The sequence below is a fragment of the Rana temporaria genome, assembly GCF_905171775.1.
Source record: "Rana temporaria chromosome 4 unlocalized genomic scaffold, aRanTem1.1 chr4y, whole genome shotgun sequence".
NCBI lineage: Eukaryota > Metazoa > Chordata > Amphibia > Anura > Ranidae > Rana > Rana temporaria.
The window spans coordinates 1,889,980-1,895,449 of record NW_024404461.1 but is presented as its reverse complement, the minus strand read 5'-3'; the positions used below and the strand labels follow the sequence as shown (position 1 = coordinate 1,895,449).

Genomic DNA, 5,470 nt, shown 5'->3' with positions numbered 1-5,470 from the left:
GTCATAAACGTTCAACTATTTTTTTTTAATTAGACCTCTAAGTTTTTGTGAAATCTTCCACCACAAAATGTACTCAGCCAATGAGAGGGAATGACTCCATTGTTATACTGCTATCAATGGCCAACACAGTACAACACTTCATCCATGTCTTTGGTGATCTCTGATCTCCTTATGAAGTGTTTCTTACATGATGAAGATCAGCCATGGAGTATATCTGAGGTGTATATCAGGGTGTGCTTCTTCCCCACATGAGAGCTGTGATGTCCAGCAACATTCATATACAAGACATTTCCCGCACTCAAGGCACGAATACACCTCAAGGGTTGTGTGGGATCCCTGATGTACAGGAAGACAGGACTTCAGTGAGGAACATTTCACTCACTCAGGACAGGAATACGGCTTCTCCCCCGTGTGAGATCTCTGATGTGTGTAAAGATGGGACTTATCTGAAAAACATTTTCCACACTCAGGACAGGAATGCGCCTCCTCCCCCGTGTGAGATCTCTGATGTGTGGAAAGATGGCACTTCTGTGAGAAACATTTCCCACACTCAGGACAGGAATGTGGCTTCTCCCCCGTGTGAGATCTCTGATGTGTGGAAAGATTGCACTTCACCAAAAAACATTTCCCACACTCAGGACAGGAATACGGCTTTTCCCCCGTGTGAGATCTCTGATGTCTGTAAAGACTGGCCTTCAGGGAAAAACATTTCTCACACTCTGGACAGGAATACGGCTTCTCACCTGTGTGAGATCTCTGATGTGTGGAAAGATTGGACTTAACTGAAAAACATTTCCTGCACTCAGGACAGGAATAGGGCTTCTGCCCCGTGTGAGATCTCTGATGTGTGGCAAGATTGGACGTATCTGAAAAACATTTCCCGCACTCAGGACATGAATATGGCTTCTCCCCTGTGTGAGATCTTATATGCACATTAAGATCAGATTTAAAGCGGAAACACTTCCCACACTCAGTACAGGAAAACATCTTCTCTGTTGGAAGGACGGCACTGTCCCGCACAGTCTGAGATTCCTCAGGATAAGAGGAATACGATGGTCCGGCACCGTCCCGCACAGTCTGAGGTTCCTCAGGATAAGAGGAATACGATGGTTCAGCACCATCCCGCACAGTCTGAGGTTCCTCAGGATAAGAGGAATACGATGGTCCGGCACCGTCCCGCACAGTCTGAGGTTCCTCAGGATGAGAGGAATACGATGGTCCAGCACCGTCCCTCACAGTCTGAGGTTCCTCAGGATAAGAGGAATACGATGGTCCAGCACCGTCCCTCACAGTCTGAGGTTCCTCAGGATAAGAGGAATACGATGGTCCGGCACCGTCCCGCACAGTCTGAGGTTCCTCAGGATAAGAGGAATATGATGGTCCGGCACCGTCCCTCACAGTCTGAGGTTCCTCAGGATAAGAGGAATACGATGGTCCGGCACCGTCCCTCACAGTCTGAGGTTCCTCAGGATAAGAGGAATATGATGGTCCGGCACCGTCCCGCACAGTCTGAGGTTCCTCAGGATAAGAGGAATATGATGGTCCGGCACCGTCCCGCACAGTCTGAGGTTCCTCAGGATAAGAGGAATACGATGGTCCGGCACCGTCCCGCACAGTCCGAGGTTCCTCAGGATAAGAGGAATACGATGGTCCGGCACCGTCCCGCACAGTCTGAGGTTCCTCAGGATAAGAGGAATATGATAGTACGGCACCGTCCCTCACAGTCTGAGGTTCCTCAGGATAAGAGGAATACGATGGTCCATCTACACTGTGTGGTGCCGGATGGACATTTGAGGTAGTCGGGTTTTCTCCTGGACTATACTGTGTGATGTCCTCATCTTCTACTTTACAGTCTGGAGACAAAGTGAGACAATCCTCTGAGGTTTTCCTCATCTCCCGTCCATCTACTAAAATAGAAATACAAAGATTATTACTAAACATGAGCAGATTGGTTAAACTACACTCGTCCATTCATCAAATGTATAAATAGTTTTCTCGTGGGTTATTAGGAAAATAATAATTTAATATTTACTGGCAGAAATATGAAAGTCCAGTAGGACTCAAAATTGAAGTGAACTATTGCAAATGAAAACCTTTCAGAAAATTACCTTATATATTTGTTTGCTTTATTGTATTTGTATCTTTTTGCCTGACGAAGAGGTCCTGCGTGGCCTCGAAACGTTGCTCTTTTTGACATAATAGATATGCATTAAATCTTTGGACGTTATGATTCCTGGTGTGCTGGCGAGTATATATATATAAGATACATATAATGAACGGCGCATGCGCCGTCCCGTTGACGCAACCCAGTGCGCATGCTCAGAATCACGTCGGAACTACTCCCTAAGATACGCCGGATCACTGCCTACGGCGTGGACGTAACCTACGCCTAGTCATATTCACTTCCTACGTAAACTACTCGACTTGTGTTCCCTGCAGCAGCCATTTGCATGGATGCTGCTGACTTACACCTGCTTTATGGGGCATAACTTTGCGCCGGACGTAAGACTTTACGCGCACTGCGTCGGACGGACGTACGTTCGTGAATCGGCGTATCTCCCTTATTTGCATATGTGAATAGAAAATCAACATGTGCGCCAAATACGACCAGCGTAAATATGCGCCCACGATACGATGGCGTGGAAAGTTATGTCGGTCGGATGAAGCCTATTTTCAGGCGTATCTTGGTTTTTAAAGTCCAGCGCATAGATACGCCGCGTAAGTGTAAATATGTGCCGTCGTATCTGTAGATACGTCGGCGTAAGTGCTTTGTGAATCCGGACCCTTATGTTTACATGAGACAAGTTGCAGAGATCCCACACCGCTGCCTCCCATCTCCTGAGACTGCACTCAGTGGACGGGATTCAGAAAAGAGATACGACGGCGTATCTCCTGATACGCCTCGTATCTCTGAGTCCGGCCGTCGTATCTATGCGCCCGATTCATAGAATCAGGTTATGCAAAGATATCCCTAAGATCCGACAGGTGTAAGTGTCTTACACCGTCGTATCTTAGGCTGCAATTTCACGGTGGCCGCTAGGTGGCGCTTCCGTTTGTTTACGCAAGGAATATGCAAATTAGTATTTACGTCGATTCAGAAACGAACGACCGCCCGGCACTTTTTTTTTACGTCGTTTGCGTTCGGCTTTTTCCGGCGTAAAGTTACCCCTGCTATATGAGGGGTATGTGCGGCGTATCCTATGTTAAGTATGGCCGTCATTCCCGCGCCGAGTTTTGAAATTTTTACGTCGTTTGCGTAAGTAGTTCGCGAATACGGCTGGACGTAATTTACGTTCACGTCGAAAGCATGACTATTTGCCAAAGTCATTTGGAGCATGCGCACTGGGATTCAGTCGCGGCCGGCGCATTCGCAGTTCGTTCGGCAAGGGATGCGCATCATTTAAATGATACACGCCCCCTACCCGCCGAATTTGAATTCCGCCGGGTGATTTACGCTACGCCGCTGCAACTTTACAGGTAAGTGCTTTGTGAATAAAGCACTTGCCTGAAAAACTTGCGGCGGCGTAACGTAAATGAGATACGTTACGCCAGCAGAAAGATCCGCTGATCTTTCTGAATCTGGCCCAGTGACTTGGGTGTGAGACTATACAGACATATCCCTCCACCCGGCACAGCCAGCAAATAACAGAGCAAGTAATCCTGGGAGAATTGTTCTGTCAGAGATCATGCTAGACCCGGGTATGGGGTAGAAGACCCAAAGCGCATACCCCAGGTGCCTAGGTCTAGTAATGACTATAGTGAAAATTAACATTTTGCTGCCATCTGAACCCCAGAATCTCCATAAATCCAGTCTAGAGACATAAATTGTGTCTGCAGCACAGAGAAGGAAGATTATCCGAGAGAAAAACAGGAATACAGGACGAGGAACACAGCTCAGGAAAGTGACCAGGGGATTACAGGCTGATATCACCCAGTCCCCGCCCTACTCTGGACCAATCAGTGAGCAGTATGGGTGGAGGAATGGATTTAGTGTTAATGACCCACCTGTGCTGATCTCTGTGGAAGTGCCGTCCTCTAGAATTAGCCTCATTATTCCATCCTCCTGATCATCACTCACATAAGTTTCCTCTTCTTTTTTCACCTCAACTTTAGGATCTCTCAGGTTTCCACTCTGAATATAGAATAAAAATGACATCAATGGTAACAATGCAGATAATGTACAGATCCTAATGATACTACCAGTGATTGTTCCTCATCTACCTGATGATGGTGGGGGATGGTGTGACCTTCCTGTGTGGAATCCCGGGAATACAGAGGACGGGGACATCTCTCTGGTGGGTTCCTGGTATTAGGTGGCTCCATCATATCCTTGTGTCCTTCTGAAAACTCCTCCATCACTCCATACTCCTCATCCTCCTCTTTATACTCTTCTTTAACATCAATATTATCATCCCCGAGGTTTCCACTCTGAATATATAATAAAACATTCATTGTAACAAACATGCTGTGTATAAATCAGAACTACCAATAATTGTCACTCATCTACCTGATGATGGTGGGGGATGGTGTGACCTTCCTGTGTGGAGTCCCGGGAATACAGAGGACGGGGACATCTCCCTGGTGGGTTTCTATATCTGGATGACTCCACCATGGTGTCCTGGTACAGATCTTTGTGTTCTTTTAGAGACTCTGACTTCTCCATCACCCCATCCTCCTCTTTTATCTCTTCTTTAACCTCAACTTTAGGATCTCTCAGATTTCCACTCTGAATATAGAATAAAAATGACATCAATGGTAACAATGCAGATAATGTACAGATCCTAATGATACTATCAGTGATTGTTCCTCATCTACCTGATGATGGTGGGGGATGGTGTGACCTTCCTGTGTGGAATCCCGGGAATACAGGGGACGGGGACATCTCTCTGGTGGGTTCCTGGTATTAGGTTGCTCCATCATATCCTTGTGTCCTTATGATAATTCCTCCATCACTCCATACTCCTCATCCTCCTCTTCTTTAACAAGGAAAGTTATACAAATATAAAAACACTATAAAAGATACATAAAACAGATGCAGGAGCAATTGTATTCAGCTGGAAAATCATTTTTAATTTCAATCTGGACATTTTTTTTTAAATCGCCCCCCTTCGGGTTCACAGTCTCATACCCCAAAATCCAGTCCCTTTCAGACTCCTATTGTGAGACTCATCATAGTGTCTCTGGAGGGGCGCTGATCATTCCTGTGTAAAATCTTACAGAAATCTTCCCTAATCCCGACCTTTAATTATCATTTCATTCCCCCCACATACAATGTCTGGAACCGACATTTACTGACATCAATAACTCCCCTCGTGGTACAGACCATAAATTCCCTCATTGTAATATACGGGGTTATTCTACATGTAGCACTACCCCCGAGGAGCTGCTGGTTTGTTTTGGGTGTCATGTTACCTCGTGGCTCCTCTGCCGTCTAGGGGTGTATGGTGAAAGTAGTAGTAACGGAATGTTC

The 5,470-nt window shown here is 46.3% G+C and overlaps 1 long non-coding RNA gene across 1 annotated transcript; it reads right to left on the bottom strand.

Moving 5' to 3' along the window:
* Nucleotides 1-1,868: 1,868 nt before the first annotated feature.
* On the bottom strand, nt 1,869-4,851 carry LOC120921839. Its single transcript, XR_005745004.1, has 3 exons — nt 4,816-4,851; nt 4,006-4,132; nt 1,869-1,907 (listed from the first exon to the last, which is right to left on the bottom strand). It is a non-coding gene; the product is annotated as an uncharacterized LOC120921839 (long non-coding RNA).
* Nucleotides 4,852-5,470: the final 619 nt, after the last annotated feature.